Source organism: Rhinatrema bivittatum, chromosome 3 (genome assembly GCF_901001135.1).
Source record: "Rhinatrema bivittatum chromosome 3, aRhiBiv1.1, whole genome shotgun sequence".
NCBI classification, from domain to species: Eukaryota; Metazoa; Chordata; class Amphibia; order Gymnophiona; family Rhinatrematidae; genus Rhinatrema; species Rhinatrema bivittatum.
In genome coordinates, this window is record NC_042617.1 from 222285062 (window position 1) to 222301268 (window position 16207).

Sequence of the window (16207 nt, forward strand, 5' to 3'; positions counted from 1 at the left end):
CATGTTGGTGACATGTAAGGGGCCTGCCACGGAACTATGATTTCAAACCTTCTAGAAGCTTTGCGCATGACCTATTGGACATGTGCAGCCCAGGCCACCTCCCTGCCTCCCAGGCAGGGCCCTTTAGTCTGTAATAAATCTAAAATTTAGAGAAACCAACTTCAAAGGGAAGCGGGAGGGATATTGTGAGGAATGACATTCTGCTGTTCGTTGGAGAATGAATGTTGCAGGTAACTTCACTTTCTCCAAGGACAAAGCAGGATGGCAATCATCACATTTTGGGGAACTCTCAAGCTAAAGGCTGCCTCAAACAAAAGGGTAAAAATAAACAGTGCCAAAGGCACTACCGTTTTGGATATCAGGCTAACCTCATATTGTTTTTTCTTACCATTTGTGTGGCAGTTTGAACCAAATAACCGGCACTAGGAGGGAATGGAGTTGAGATCTACATCTCAAAGAGAGTCTTTAGGACAAATTGTTTAAAATTCAGTTTTGCATTGAGGATTCCTGCCAAAACAGGGATACAGTGTGACCATGTAGAGAGAATCCTACTTTGCAGTTTTGTTTCCAATGCAGTCAGAGCTCGAGTTTAGTGAGCTTTGACATGTGCCACTAGACCCAGGTCCTCCTAGGTGAAAGAAAGGGAATAATTCACTAACCAAGAAAAATAGAGCTCTAGGTTACAGTAGACTATCTGGAGCTTTAGACCACTCCACATGGAAAGCTATGGATCACTCATATCCAAACAGTAATAGCAGATTACCTTTACAGACTTATGCATGACGTTAGGCAGCGACTAGAAACATGCATAGAAACCACTTACTAGCAAAAACTTCAGAGAAGGTGGGAAAGGCACCAGGGTGTGTAGCAGATAGACTCCCCTTGCCAAGTGACCACTAATAAAAGTGCAGAGGCTCCAAATATCTTGTAACCACTAGGCAAACAACATGCCGACACAACACAGTGGAAGGTTCACCAGTAAGCTTAGACAGAAGCCCATATAAAGTATAAAACTAAGTCCGTACTGAGACAGATTTACCTTCTACATTGTGGGGAAAAATCCAAATTTCACCCAAGTGAAATTGAATTACATCAGTTATCCGACTTACACGGGGAAATGCAGAAGTAAGTTAAACAGATTTCCTATGAAAAGCAAAATTGCTTACCTTGTAATAGGTGTTATCCCAGGACAACAGGATGTAGTCCTCACATATGGGTGACGTCACTGTCGGAGCCCTATCGCGGGAAAAACTTCTGTCAAAGTTTCTAGAAACTTTTGACTGGCTGCCTGAGGCTACTGAGCATGCCCAGCATGCCATGATATTCTCTGCCACAGGGGTCTCACTTCAGTCTCGTATGTAGCAATAAGCTTTAGCAAAATAAAATAATAAAATGTATTGGACCCAACTCCGCGGGGTGGCGGGTGGGTTTTGTGAGGACTACATCCTGCTGTCCTGGGATAACACCTATTACAAGATAAGCAATTTTGCTTTATCCCAGTACAAGCAGGATGCTAGTCCTCACATATGGGTGATTAGCAAGCTAGAGGCTGAGTCATTTTGTATTAAAGCAACAGGGGAGTATTGTTGTCGAAATGAGTCAGCCGAAGATCACAGCAGGCTGGTTGTAGAAGGAGTTGGGTTTAAACTGGAAACAAGTTCTTTAAGACAGATTGTCCATAGGCTGAATCTTGTCGTCCTTCTTTGTCCAAACAGTAATGAGCTGCAAAGGTGTGAAGAGAACTCCATGTTGCTGCTTTACAGATGTCAAGAATTGGCACTGAACGATAGTGTGCTACTGAGTTTGACATTGCTCTTACTGAATGCGCCTTTACTTGCCCTTGGAGAGGAAGGCCTGCTTTTTCATAGCAAAACTGTATGCAATCTGCTAGCCAATTGGATAGAGTATGTTTACCCACTGCTTTACCCGGTGGGAAACCATAATTGCCGAGGCCACTAGGGGGCTATGAGTATCATGGTCCCCTTGTCTTGTTGTAGCTTCACTAGAGTTTTGGTTATGAGCGGTATTTATTTATTTATTTATTTTGAATTTATTTTGAATTGTATTCTTTTAATTGCGACACTGCTTCTTGTACTTTTGTACCAAATAAATTTTCTCCTGTGCAGGGGAGGTTTGTTTGGATCAAAAGATACAAAGAGTTGAGTGGATTTTCTATGGACTGCAGTGCGGTCTAAGTAATATGCTAGCACACGTTTACAGTCCAAGATATGTAAGGCCCGTTCTCCTTCGTGAGAATGAGGCCTTGGAAAGAATGTGGGTAAAACTATGGATTGGTTCAAGTGGAATTCCATAACTAGCTTGGGGAGGAATTTTGGATATGTACGGGGAACACTCTGTAATGTAGGAATTTTGTATTGGGTGAGTTCGTGACAAGTGCTTGTAATTCACTAACCCTTCTAGCTGATGTAATGGCTATAAGGAAGATATTCTTCCATGTGAGAAATTTAGGATCACAGGAAGTCATGGGTTCAAAAGGAGAACGCATGAGCTTTGTCAAGACCAGATTCAGGTCCCATTCCGTGACTGGTGGCCGAATTGGTGGTTTAAGTTGAGTTAAACCTCTCATAAATCTACCGAAAAGAGGTTGTGTGGAGACTGGTGCATCTCCTATCTTATTATGGTAAGCTGAGATTGCACTTAGATGTACTCTTACAGATGAAGTCTGGAGACCAGATTCTGAAAGATGATATAAATAGTCCAGTAGAGAAGTAATGGGATAAGTAAAAGGATCAATATTCTTTTGCCTGCACCAGAAAGTGAACCTTCTCCATTTTGAAGAATAATTCTTTCGTGTGGAAGGTTTACGAGAAGCTATAAGCACTTGAGATACATTGGTTGAAAGATTGAGTGGTTGTAAGATTAAGCTTTCAACATCCATGCTGTCAGGGATAGGGATTGAAGGTTGGGATGGCGCAGCCGACCCTGATTCTGAGTTATAAGAGTGGGAGCTACTCCCAGACTAATGGGATCCCTGACTGAAAGGTCTAGAAGTGTGGGAAACCATACTTGCCGAGGCCAATAGGGGGCTATGAGTATCATGGTCCCCTTGTCTTGTTGTAGCTTCACTAGAGTTTTGGTTATGAGTGGTATTTATTTATTTATTTTGAATTTTTATATAACCGACATTATTGTAAAGAATACAGATCACACCGGTTTACATTGAAACAGAGAGGATACACGTATAGTAGGCCTGAGTTCCAAGGGCGAGCAAAGGCGTCCTTGGCTGGCCAGTTCTTCTGTTTGTGTAGAGAACAAAAATTGTCCACTTTGTGATTCAGATGTGACGCAAAGAGGTCTATTGTCGGTTGTCCCCAACGTTGAAATATCCTGGTCGCTTCTGAGGGATCCAGGGACCAGTCGTGCGGTTGGAACTGACGACTGAGTCGGTCTGCCACTATATTGTGTATGCCTGCCAGATAAGTGACCCGAAGAAACATTGAGTGATTCAGGGTCAAGGCCCAAATCTGTGCGGCTTCTTGACAAAGGAGATACGAGCCCGTACCTCCCTGTTTGTTGATGTACCACATAGCTACTGTGTTGTCCGTTTGGATGAGAACAGTCTTGTGTGAAAGGCAGTCCTTGAACGCATGTAGCCCATAATGTATAGCTCGAAGTTCTAGAAAATTGATTTGAAATGTTGCTTCGAGTTTTGTCCAAGTACCTTGAGTTTGGAGATTGTCTATGTGAGCTCCCCAGCCCAAGGTGGATGCATCTGTAGTTAATGTTATCTGTGGGACTGGTTGTTGGAAGGGTAGGCCCTTGCGCAAATTGTCCTTGTTCACCCACCAAAGTATAGAGGAACATAGTTGGTGGGTTACTTGAATTGTAGAATGCAGTGGTTGAATGGCTTGGATCCATTGTGATCTTAAAGTCCATTGAGTTACCCTCATGGCAAGCCTTGCCATAGGAGTGACATGAACTGTGGAGGCCATAAGGCCTAGTAAGGTTAGAAACTGATGAGCTGTTGCTTGTGTTTGTGAGTGAATTGAGTTTGCCAGGAAGGAAAGCGTTTCTGCCTGATCTTCGGGTAGAAAGGTTTTTGAGAGGATGGTGTTCAATTCTGCTCCAATGAGTTGAAGCAGATGTGATGGTGTGAGATGGGACTTTTGATAATTGATGAGAAAGCCCATGGAGTGAAGTAGAGCAATTGTCTGGTTGAGGGAAGCTATTGCTCCTTGATGAGATTGACTTCTGATGAGCCAGTCGTCGAGATATGGGAAGACATGAACACCTTGTTTGTGCAAGTGTCCTGCTATTACTGCCATGCATTTGGTGAATACTCTTGGAGCAGAGGCTAGTCCGAATGGCAGAACTCTGTATTGGAAGTGTTTGTGGCCTACCATGAAGCGTAGGTACTTGCGATGAGGAGGGAATATTGGAATGTGAGCATAAGCATCCTGAAGATCCAGAGAACAAAGCCAATCCTCTTTTTGAAGAAGTGGAAGCATGGTGCCTAGAGAAACCATCCTGAACTTTTCTTTTTTTAGAAATTTGTTGAGATTTCTGAGGTCTAGGATGGGACGTAGGCCTCCGGTTTTCTTTGGGATGAGGAAATAACGGGAGTAGAATCCTCTGCCCTGCTGAGACCGGGGCACCAGTTCTACAGCCCTGGATTTCAGAAGGGTGGATAATTCTAGTTGGAGTTGAGGCATGTGATGCGAAATGAGATGAATCTGAGATGGTGGAAACTCTGTGGGAACTGAGAGGAAATTGAGTTGGTATCCTCGAGATATTATAGACAGAACCCATTGGTCTGTGGTTATTGTTATCCAATTGTTGTAAAATTTGGATAATCTGCCTCCTACTGGGAGTCCTGGTCGAGGATTCATGGAAAGGCTTAGCTCTCTGGAGATCTTTTCAAAAGCCCGCAGCAGGACCTGGTTGTGTAGTAGGCTGAGGCCTAGGTGCTCTCTGCTGACGAGTTTATGTTCTGTGCTGAGTTCTGGATTGTCTAGGTCTACTTGGAGGAGGATAAAATCATTTTTGACGATAATATGGTCTTCTCACCTCCCTCCTTTGAGTTCTCCGGGTAGTGTATGTGTCTATGTGTAGTGGGGTGTTGAGGAAGTAAGGAGAGCTGTCGTAATGTCTCATTGTATTCTTTTAATTGAGGACACTGCTTCTTGTTCTTTTGTACCAAATAAATTTTCTCCTGTGCAGGGGAGGTCCACCAATTTTTCCTGGACTTCCGTTCGTAGGTCGGAGGCCTTAAGCCCAGGCCCACCTTCTGGCACTAATACCTGAAGCTACAACTCTTGAAGATGTTTCAAATGAATCATATGCAGCTCTTACCTCATGTTTTCCAGCTTCAAAAGCTTTGTTTATGAGGTTTTGAGCAGATTCTCTACATTCTTGTGGAAGAGATTGGATGAAGTCCTCCATTTGCTTCCAGAGGTTTCTCTGATATTGGGTGATGTATAATTGATAGGAGGCTATCCTTGAATTTAGCATTGCATCCTGGAATACCTTGCGGCCTAGAGAATCCAGAAACCTGTTGTCCTTCCCTGGAGGATTAGAAGAGTGAACTCTTGTCCTCTTAGCTTTTTTCTGGGCAGATTCTACAACTACTGAATTATGTGGTAGTTGTGATTTCTGAAAACAGTGCAGCTTGTACCAAGTATGTGGAGTCCATTCTTTTGTTGGATTGGCGGAACAGAACAGGGATGTTCCCACAATCGTTGCTGCAGTTGGAGTAGTACATCATGTATAGGAATTGCTATAATTTGTTTAGGGGGTTGACAAATTGTAGCACCTCAAGTGTCTGGTGATGGAGATCTTGTTCTGACTCTAATTTAAAAGGTATAAGTCAGCCATGTCTTGAATAAAGTAGAGAAAGTAAGATCCTCTGGTGGAGATTGGCTTCCTAGGGTGCGGTTGGAAAGGGTCAGACTTGAAGGTTTCAGAAGTGTCTGAGTATCACTCCATGTGTCATAGTCTGTAGTGTCTAGTACTGTCTTCCCTGTTGTTAGTGGAGGAGCCCATCCAGAGGTCCTGGTATGGGTTCCTGAGAAGAAAATTCTCTTGCTGTGGATTCAAAAGCAAGGAATCTATTAAGTCTTGGTATTTCTTTTGAATCACTGAATACAATGCAGCTTCTGATGACACTGGGTGTCCAGAAGGAAGTGGCATTGTTGGTATTGTGTGTGATATTGATGGCATCGAGGATTTTAGTATTGGTGTCGATATTGTAGTCTTTCCAAATGATGGAGCAGTGGTAGTGATAGGCATTGAAAAATGACCTGAAGTTGTAGTTAGCATCGATGTTATCTGTGAGGAAGGAGGCGGCATCGATGTTGGTATCGGAGAAATAGTTGATGTTTCTTGCATCATCGTGAAGGATCCTGGTTTCAGGAATGTTGTCGTCATCTGGCCGATTCCCGGCATCGGGCCGGTGCCCGGCATCGGGAAAGTTCCCGGTATTGTTGTCAACGTCGGCTGTACATCAGATATCGGCACTAGTTGTGCCTGCATCGCTAACGTCATAGACGAAGAAGACGTCACCGGCATCGGTGGAGGCACCGGTAGGTGATCTTTCATAGCCTGCAATACCGCTTCCTTTATAAGCGATGCGATGTCCTGCGGTATCGGGGAAGGAACTCCCCCAACCTGACAAGGTTCCTGATAAGCGTTCCTCCAAGGAGCTTTTACTGAATCTGTCTCAGCCAACAGGAAACTGAGGAACCTAACTGCCTAGATTCTTCTCAGTTAACATAGGAGCTCGTAAACTAAATAATTTAGAGAGGAACTTATCAAAACCCCAGGCTTGAGTAAGAATATTCTGTAAAACAGAAGACTATTTCTCTCTCCGTTAAAGAGATGGAAATGGTAGTACCACAGGATTTTGCACTTGTGGAATATTTGAACTTGACCTCTGAGGGCTCCAGACCTGGGTTCAGTCTGTCCATCAGGTCAAACTCTTTGTCCACCTGACATAGGGCTTTGAGCCCTACTGCTAAAAATGGCCTCGTTCTTCAACACAACCGCTTCCTGTTACACAAGGTAGAATTAATGTACTTTTGGACAAGTAACAATTAATCAGCCAACAGACCCTCAAAAACGTTAGGTTAATACTTAATGTCCTTGACTGAAAGATGATGAAATTCCCTAAGCAACCCTGAGAAATTAAGTGCAGAGTCATTTATGCAAGCTCCCAAACTATGACACATCCAAAGTCAAGACAAGTTGTAGTAGACAACTGTGGAATGAGTCAGCCACCAGGACAGAATATCTCTCATGGTTGAGTGCTGTGGATGTTGCCAGAGACAAGGAGTGGATGGAACCACTCACATTTTAGGGGTCAGTGTACATCTTCCCCATAAGATAACCTGTCTTCAATAGACATCAGGAAACAGGTTTATGCCCTTGCAGGAACAAGGGGTGATTCCCAAAGGCCTGAAGACAGGAACTAGTCTGACTCCAGCCTTTCTTAAAACATAATCTTTATTCACAGCTTCAATCATATACACCACGTAGACTGCTTTTTCCTTCAGACAGTGTACTGGGGAGGAGCCGGCTGTCGTGGTACATGTGGGCACCAACGACATAGGAAAATGTGGGAGGAGGTTCTGGAAGCCAAATTTAGGCTCTTAGGTAGAAAGATTAAATCCAGAACCTCCAGGGTAGCATTCTCTGAAATGCTCCCTGTTCCATGTGCAGGTCACCAGAGGCAGGCAGAGCTCCGGAGTCTCAATGCGTGGATGAGACAATGGTGCAAGGAAGAGGGATTCAGTTTTGTTAGGAACTGGGGAACCTTCTGGGGAAGGGGGAGTCTCTTCCGAAGGGATGGGCTCCACCTTAACCAGGGTGGAACCAGACTGCTGGCGCTAACCTTTAAAAAGGAGATAGAGCAGCTTTTAAACTAGAACAAAGGGGAAAGCCGACAGTCGCTCAGCAGCGCATGGTTCGGAGAGAGGTATCTTTAAAGGATACTACTGATGCATTAGAATTAGGGCATCCCGTCAGTGAGGTTCCAATAATTAGAAAAGTAGTCCAAGTGCCTGTAACTAAATACTCACCTGAGCTAAAAAATTCTAACTTATCCCTATCAATTAAAAAGCAGAATGAAAATACAAACAAAAAACAAACTTTGAAATGTTTGTATGCTAATGCCAGAAGTCTAAGAAGTAAGATGGGAGAATTAGAATGTATAGCAGTAAATGATGACATAGACTTAATTGGCATCTCAGAGACATGGTGGAAAGAGGATAACCAATGGGACAGTGCTATACCGGGGTACAAATTATATCGCAATGACAGAGAGGAGCACTCGGGAGGAGGTGTGGCACTTTATGTCCGGGATGGCATAGAGTCCAACAGGATAAACATCCTGCATGAGACTAAATACAAAATTGAATCTTTATGGGTAGAAATCCCTTGTGTGTCGGGAAAGACTATGGTGATAGGGGTATACTACCGTCCCCTGGTCAAGATGGTGAGATGGACAGTGAAATGCTAAGAGAAATCAGGGAAGCTAACCACATTGGTTAGTGCAGTAATAATGGGCGACTTAATTACCCCAATATAGACTGGGTTGTAATGCTATCATCGGGTCACGCTAGAGAGTATACGTTCCTAGATGGAATAAATGATAGCTTTATGGAGTTTAAAATCATGAGAGGTCTAGAACGGGTAGATGTGAATCGGTTATTTACTCTTTCGGATAGTAGAAAGACTAGGGGGCACTCCATGAAGTTAGCATGGGGCACATTTAAACTAATCGGAGAAAGTTCTTTTTACTCAACGCACAATTAGACTCTGGAATTTGTTGCCGGAGGATTGGGTTAGTGAAGTTAATATAGCTCTCTGTTTAAAAAAGATGGATTAAGTTCTTGGAGGAGAAGTCTATTACCTGCTATTAAGTTCACTTAGGAGAATAGCCACTGCCATTAGCAATGGTTACATGGAATAGACTTAATTTTTGGGTACTTGCCAGGTTTCTTATGGCCTGGATTGGCCACTGTTGGAAACAGGATGCTGGGCTTGATGGACCCTTGGTCTGACCCCAGTATGGCATTTTTTTTATGTTCTTATGTTCTTACTCCCTCTACTCACAGTTTGCTTCATCTCAGATCAGTGTTTGGACAATGTTACGTTACAAGATCTGCCTTCCTCCTGGAGATCTGGGCCTGGTTTGGTTATCTCCACCTGGACCCAGTCTCTGGTTATGCCCTCTGAGCCCCACCTGCCCTGCAGGATCCTGCCCATAGAGCATAGTCTCCCTTAAGGAATTTAAGGTGGACCAGGCATCTAGCTTGGTCCTGCACAGGTAAATAGAGGAACACTAGAGACAATGCCTCACATACCCCTCCCCTCAGCTTGGACCCATCGGGCCAAGAGTCCCTACTCACTCCTGGATCCCATCCAAGAGAGTCCAGACATCCCCATTCCCCTTCCTCTGGCTTCCCACCAGCTGCACTTGGGAACGGGGACTTAGTGATATGCTTACCCTCGACAGTGATATGCTTACCCTCGACAGCGTCGCAACCACCACCCAGTGTGCCATTCGTGCAGTGCACATCCCCAGTCCTTTAACTAAGTCCTTTGCTGGCCCCGGGTTTGAATTCCACACCAATGGAGCTTTATGGACTGATTGAGGAACTAACAATGCTGGCTCCTCTATAACCAACTGCACCCACTTCCTGGCATCTGATATTTCTGATTTAGAACCCCTATTTGACTCCTCTGTATCCTCAGTTGCTGAAGTCTCCCATAATGCCATCCTCAGAGCTCTCCGTGGACTCTTCCTCAGGTTCTCTGCAATGCCTCCCTCTGGGCACTCCGCAGTTTCCTCCTCTATACACTCTGCAGCACCTCTTCCCTGGGTTCTCCACAGCTTCCTCATCTGTAAGCTCTGGCCATTCACCCATGCTGGTCGCTGGCTCCTCTGCATCCTCATTCAATGGGGTCTCTGCAGTGCCACCCTCTGGACTCCCCATGGCATCTCTTGCTTGCCTTTTTGTGCCCTCTCTCTGGGCTTCGCACGGGAGTTGTACCCTCGTACTCCCAATAATGTTGGGCATCCCTATACAAGGGTCTGCTTGTAACATCCTGTAGCACTGACTTCCAACTATCTCAATACTAGCCCTCTTTCTGGGCCAGGTCTGTGTTTCCCTCTCACAGGCCTTCTCTGCTGACCACTCTCTCAGGGTTCTTCACTGCCCCCTTTTGGGGCTTCTCACTGGACTCCTGGTAGTGTTTGAGCACCCTACAGGGTCTTCTTCAGGACCACCTCTAGCGCCAATCTCAGACTGTTCCCCAACACAGTTAGCTCCACTGGACCCCTCTGCCAGCCACTCATCCAGTTCCTCCATGAGTTATTTGTAGTCCTTGTCTAGCCAGTCTAGGCATTCACTTCTCTTGCCTGGTCCTAGTACTCTTGGGAGTGGGTTCCCTCGCTCGATTACCCTGTCTGGCCTTTCCAGATGCCAAAACCTCGAGATCTGATCCTCTCTCTGACCCAGCTCTTGGGACTAGAAACTCCCACCACACAAAAATGCATGGCTGTTCTTTCCTTCCAGACCTCTGGCTGCTTTTGCTTCACCAGTTGCTTGCAGAGTACCTTGACTGTTCCACTCAGGTTTTCCTGTGGCTTCCTTGGCAGAGTGGCTTGCTTGCTGGATGAGGGCCCCACCCTGTTTCCATTCCACTGCACTCACAAGCCCACTCTGGCAGCTTTCCAGGTCCACAGCACCCTTTTCAGCACAGCCCTGCTGCACCAGTGTCCCTTCCTCTTTTCTTTTTTTTTTTCAAGGCAGAAGAAAAAAAGTAAAAAAAGAGAAAAAGCCTGCATAACCAGTATTGACTAAATCAACTTTTAATCCCTATCTAACTCTAGCCAGGCTTCTCCAGTTAGTCAGTACAAAACCTACCACTTCCCTGGCTGTCCCTGCAACCCGTCCACTCACCAATTTTCCTCTCTAACCTGAAACTTTTTAACTTGGGGGGTTTTTTTTTCCCTTCAGTGCAGCTTCTGAGCCACACCCTTTCACAGAAGCTACAGTGCTCTGTAACTTTGTTGTTAGAGCCAGCGGCCCCCCGTGTAGTTTACTATATTTAGAACCACATGTCCTTTTCACAACTGTTTCTTGCTCCAAACAGACACTTTCTTGGAGGCTGGGTTTTATTTTCTTGTAAAGCTTTAGAAAAAATCCCATGCTTGATTGACACCGTATGTGGGAACAAACAGTGATTCCCACAGGCCCCGAGACAGGAACAAGTCTGATTCTAGCCTTTTTTTTAAAAACATAATCTTTATTCACAGTTTTCGTCATATATACCATAGTAGACTGCCTTTACCTCAGTGTGTACTCTCTCTACTCAGTTTGTACTGGCTTTGTCTAAGCTCAGTGTTTGGACAGTATTACATTACAGGAGCTGCCTTCCTCCCAGAGATCTGGGCTTGGTCTGTTTATTACCCCACATGAATCCCAGCTCTTATTCCCCAGTCTCAGGTTATGCGCTCTGAGCCCACCTGCCCTGCAGAATCCGCTCATAAAGCATACTCTCCTTAAAGCATTTAAGGTGGCCAAAGCATCTAGCTTGGTCCTGCCACAGGTAATAAAGGGAACGCTAGGGGGCAATGCCTCACTGTCCTCCACAGCTGGTATTCAAAATACAATTCCCTTATGCAGGAAAATCATCTTTTCAGCTCCTAGGGAGCAGATTTCTTGTAGAGGAATCCGCCTGTCAACATTGTGTGCTGCCTTCACCTCATGGCAGCACCCTGCATGTCTTGCTACGTCCAGTATATCTGCATGAACATAACGATGCAAGTTTCTCCTACTTGTATGGGATGACTGCTTCTAGGCCCAACTTCAAGAGGTGTCAAAGGAGTAAGGAATGTCTGGATGTTGGTGTAGGCTTCCTTATCTCTTTTCCTGATTTCTAGTATAGGATGCTGTCCTAAATGGACAGAAGATTCAGATAGAAAGCAGTTATTCAGAGAGTAACCTTCCCCAGGGAGTATAAAATATCCCCTTCCTAAGAGAAAGAAGGTGCTGAGGGAAAAAATTCACAAGTTTTCCCTTAACAGGCCTATATAACACTCTCACATCCCAGGATGTGACCGAGTCATCAATTCCTTCAGGATCTGCAAGCATATATGCGACCGCCACCTATCCCCTATACCTGTGAAGCTAAGTTGGCCATGGGCCTCAAAGAAGAATGGGAACAAGGATACTCTCTCCTGATAACCTGGGTATCTTGGATACTCTGGTTTTAGCTAAAATCTCTTATTCATGCCCCCCTACCCTCAACCAGGAGTTGTTACATTGGTGATCCTGGAATCTGGCAATGACTCCCCTGATTGAGACAAACCCTGAGCTGGGTCTTAGTTGGGCTATGTTGTAGTTTTTAGGCCATCTACTCTCTGTCAAGAAAGTGAGAAGAATGATGGGTGGTAAAATCAAGGGAAGACACTCTCCTCTCCACAACAGTTGCCCTACCCCTAAGCCTCTGGCTGTGGATAGTGGAGCTATAATGGCAATAGAGTGGGCAGGCTGAGACCTAACACTAAATCATCTTTGCCTCTAACGAAGGAGTTAATCAGTATTGGGGAACTAAAAACGCTAGGGGTCTAACAGATCCTGCAATTCTGCTACTTGATTCCATAGCAGGAAGCCTAGAAGGAGTTTGCTTCGACAATTTCCTGGCTGACTGTAGCCTGTGCTATCTTTGGGCATAGCCCCTGACAAGAGAGGGTTTCATGTCAGAGAGCTCAGAATAGTATAACTTCTGGGACCTCTGCAGTAGCAAGTAATCTAGGTCAAAAGCTGTCACGGGGTGATCCTCTGGAAGCTTTTCCACTCCTTGCAGAGGAGGTAAATCATGGCTCTACTCCTCCTTTTTGGACAGTCCAAAAAGGAGTAGGCAAGATCTCATCTATGTGGAGGGCTCGGCTTGAATATATATAGACATGTCCAAGAAATGTCCTAATTCACTGGCAGCTAATGTTTTCCAAGCCATATCTGTGCACTGGAGCTCAATGTCCATTGTCAATCAGTAGTGTACAGCACCAACAATTATTTCCAATAGCACAGCAGTGCCAGACATTGAATTCACTGATACTGTGGGGTCAGACACCAATGTGCCGTCACCATGGCATACCTTGGAGCAGCAGGGCCCTATGTTGACACACCCTCTTGGCAGCACATCTTCATTGCTGATATTGCAACGCTACCAATATTGTTTGAGGCATCCAATGTCAATTCCATTGGCAAGCAGATGGGGCCAATTCCGTCACTGCTAATAGCACCCATTCTGTCGGCACCATTTCCCTCAGTACTGATTCTGATGGTGCCCGATGTTGACTCCCTCAGTGCTGATAGAACCTGGTACCAATTCTGTGGGTGCCACAGTGCCCAGCATAGATTCCACCTGTGCCGTGGCACCCAGCATCAATTCCCATCAGTGCACCAGCACTTGGATATACACGAGCATCCAATGTTTTCAGAACATGGCACCAATGGTGCATCAGCACTGCTGATAGTTCCCATACTCAGGCTCTCCAGCTCTCGAGGACAGGCTGGCAGGCAGGAGGGGAGGCCACATCATCCAGGGAACCAACTTGGACCTATGGAAAATTGTAAGATTCCCAGGATTGTGAGGGAGAATGAGCTTTTTTCCTCACGGGGAACACCTTCACAGGCGTTGATCCAATCCTGATCCAGGCAAACAGATCAAGGGTGAATCAATGCATCGATTGTACTAGTGAGGCCCATTGGGTGAAGTATCCTGGAGCTCCCACCTGGAATGCTTAGTCTAATGATGGCAGGAGACCATCACTGTGAAGGGGGGCTGCCAGAGACACAATGGTTTGAATCAGGCAAATTCCCAAATGACCTAGGGTAAGAGACCTAGGCCAAACCACTGAAAACTGGAGGCCCCATGAGGCTTTAGACTAAAGACAAAAAACACAACACGAAAGCTAGGAAAAACACCTTGACCAAGCTAGAGCACCATTGCAGGTGACAGAATAAATGGTAATAAAAAAAAACCAAAAAAAAACCTGAAATAGAAGTATTAGAGGTTGAAAACAAATCCTCAGGACCTGCAGGAAATAACTGCTCCAGAAACATTTAACTGCAGTAGCTTTGAGAGAGGGAAAAAAACTGTAACTTGGCAGGTTCTGTGAAAAAGATGAGATTGAGGGGCCCTGCCTGGGAGGTGACTAGGTTTGCACATGCCCACTAGGGCATGCTCAAAACTTCTTAGAAGGTTTGAAATCAAAGTTCCTTGCCGGATTCCATCTGTCACCCACATAAGACAACTGTCATCCTGCTTATCCTTAGAGAAGAAAAGTTACTTTGCTTTGCACTTAAAGCAGATTATAATTTTAGATTTGACACTTAAAACAGTCATTCCCTAGTTGCATTAAAATTTTAATTTAATTTCTGAATTGGTGTGTTGCTCTACAGATGGCCCTGCCTTCAGCACCTCTCCATTAAACACCAATTCACTATGTTGTACAGCTGCAGGAGCTCAATGGTAGTCACATTACACAGGCCTAAAGACCAAAATCAAATGAAGAGTTGCTCATGGTAGGAAAAAATCCAGAGGCAGACGAGAGATGGGGGGTAGAGGCGGAGGAAGAGGCAGGGACTAGAATCAGGTGGGTTACTAAGAAAAGCCATTAATCACAGCAAAGAGTAGTGAAGGAAGGCCAAGAAAAAGGATTGGATTTTAGATTTAATTACTCACCTTTCCAAATCCAAACCATAAGCAAAAGGTGAAAGACAAGAGAAGGAAACAGGAAGGAGAGAGACCTACACAGAGATGAAGAGAAGGAAGGAAGTAGATGAGGGAAACAAAAGAAAAGAAGGAGGGGGATGAGAAAGAGAGATGCAGGCGAGGAGAAAATGGGGAGGGGGTTATGAAACTATGGGGGCCGGAGGTGAGAGACAAGTAGAATGGAGGACATAATGAGATAAGGAGAGAGGAAAAAGAGGAGGATGGTGATAGGAAGGAGATTTTATTTATTTATTTCTTTGTTAAGGACTTTTCTTATACCGAATTTCTTGATACAAATCAAATCAACTCGGTTTACATCAAACAATAAGGAACTATAACCAACCAAACAGTAAACAATTTGAAGGAGAGTAAAGTTACATTATAACAAGGATGTGTAACTTGGAGGAGGAAATAAGAGGGGGACGAGAGATTAAGATATACATTGGAGTATGCGAAGGTAACACGTAGAAGACCTCATGATAAATTTGTAAACATTCTCTTAAAATTTATATACACAGTTTAGCGTCTGTTAAAGTGCATAGTTGCTAGAACAGATATAAGTCAGGCTGTTGGGCTGTTGAGATGTGGTAAGGCAGGTGCCAGAGGAGAGTTGGAATGCAAGGAAAACTAGAGAATGGGAAGTAGGGTGAGGATAGAAAGTGAGTAGCTAATAAAGACAATGAGGTCAGTAAAAGAAACAGGAACAAAACATAGAAAAAAATGAAAGAAAGATGGAAAACAGGAGTTTATGATATGGAATTAAAAATAGAGGTATAGAATATAGTAATATAGAAAAATATGGCCAAAAGTTGAACAAAATGAATAAAAAATCCCCTTAAGTTTGATTAAGTGTAAACAGGGTTCTCCACAGACAGTAGGATGAATCAGCTATGACTTGTGGGTGATGCCATCTGATGGTGCTAAATTAACCTAGCTCTTATAGCTCAGTAAAAACGTTACTGAACATGTGCAGTAGCTCCTACACATGCTGTTTCGTGACCCCCTCAATCTTCTGCAGAGCTTCAGCAAGGTAGTTGATTCTCATTGACTCTCATTAAAATCATCCATTGTACCTGAAGACTGGAGGGTGGCCAATGTAACCCCAATATTTAAAAAAGGCTCCAGGGGTGATCCGGGTAACTATAGACCAGTGAACCTGACTTCAGTGCCGGGAGAAAATAGTGGAAACTATTCTCAAGATCAAAATCGTTAGAATATAATAGAAAGACATGATTAATGGAACATAGTCAACATGGATTTAGCCAAGGGAAGTCTTGCCTAACAAATCTACTTCATTTTTTTGAAGGGGTTAATAAACATGTGGATAAAGGTGAACCGGGTAGATGTAGTGCATTTGGATTTTCAGAAGGCGTTTGACAAAGTCCCTCATGAGAGCTTCTATGAAAACTAAAAAGTCATGGGATAGGAGGTGATGTCCTTTCGTGGATTACAAGCTGGT

The 16207-nt window shown here is 44.4% G+C and overlaps 1 protein-coding gene across 5 annotated transcripts in view; it reads right to left on the bottom strand.

Moving 5' to 3' along the window:
• EGLN1 (egl-9 family hypoxia inducible factor 1) overlaps nt 1-16207 on the bottom strand; it is a 559025-nt gene that overhangs the window by 1959 nt on the left and 540859 nt on the right. The window lies entirely within an intron of this gene.